A 956-nucleotide genomic window follows, 5' to 3' on the forward strand; every position below is an offset into this window, starting at 1 on the left:
GGTTCTGTGGTAACACGTGAGCGACCAGAGCGAGGCTGAGTTGCAGTTGTTCCATGGGCTTGGTTACCTTTCACAATTGACTGAACGTTTGCTTTACTTAGGCCCAAAAATCTTTGGCGATTTTTCCAAGGGACAGCCCATCAGCAATGTAGCCTATCACAGTCCGCATTCAGAAATTTAATGATTTCAAGAGGCAATAAAATTCTACACAAACAAAGCGACCAAGGACCGCACTCAAAAATAAGCAATGAATGAAGAGGTCATAAGTACTCAGAGGTATAGAAGGCATAGTTTTAATCATACGATGGTTCGGGATACAGCGTAAGCGTTCGACGCGATAGCGCAGTGGTTAACCACGTGGTGTGTCTTGAGTGTGCCCCGGGTTCTAGTCCCGGGCGCGTCGAACTTTTTTGAAAAATTATTTGTATAAAATTAACTCAGTATTCAGAATTTGTATGAAATAAAAAACAAGTTGCATGAAAATACATTCAATTTACACGAAGTGCCTTAGCAAATGACTGCCGAATGACGTCAGCAGGGACCACTTCCCATGCAGCAATGGCGCGCAACACCATGGCCTTTCGCTTCTGGCGAGCAGTTGGTGAGTACGGATCTTCATCATCGTCTCCTTCAAGCTGCTCCCCATACAACGACAAATTTCTTAGGTTGCGCTTGAATGGGGCCATCACCCCGACATCGAGGGGTTGACAAACCGAGGTTGAGTTCGGCAGCAGCGGGCACAGGTAAGACCCGAGTACTTCTTGCACGATCTTGTATGATTCGTCCGAGACATGACTTTCGAAATTGTCAATTAGAACCACCGAGGCTTCTTCGATCGACTCTCCAAGCACATCCCGCAGTTACTTCTTCCACACGACCGAATCCATCCAGGCATTTTCCTGCATGGCGTAGTGATGGCCACGAGGAAAGGTAGGAAACTCCTTGGTTTCAATGCG

General features: G+C 46.8%; 1 non-coding gene across 1 annotated transcript; it reads left to right on the forward strand.

Moving 5' to 3' along the window:
- Positions 1–331: 331 nt before the first annotated feature.
- Positions 332–403, forward strand: H310_15125. The gene has a single exon. It is a non-coding gene; the product is annotated as a tRNA-Arg (tRNA).
- The last annotated feature ends 553 nt before the right edge of the window (positions 404–956 follow it).

The sequence above is a fragment of the Aphanomyces invadans genome (genome assembly GCF_000520115.1).
Source record: "Aphanomyces invadans strain NJM9701 unplaced genomic scaffold supercont1.184, whole genome shotgun sequence".
NCBI classification, from domain to species: Eukaryota; Oomycota; class Saprolegniomycetes; order Saprolegniales; family Verrucalvaceae; genus Aphanomyces; species Aphanomyces invadans.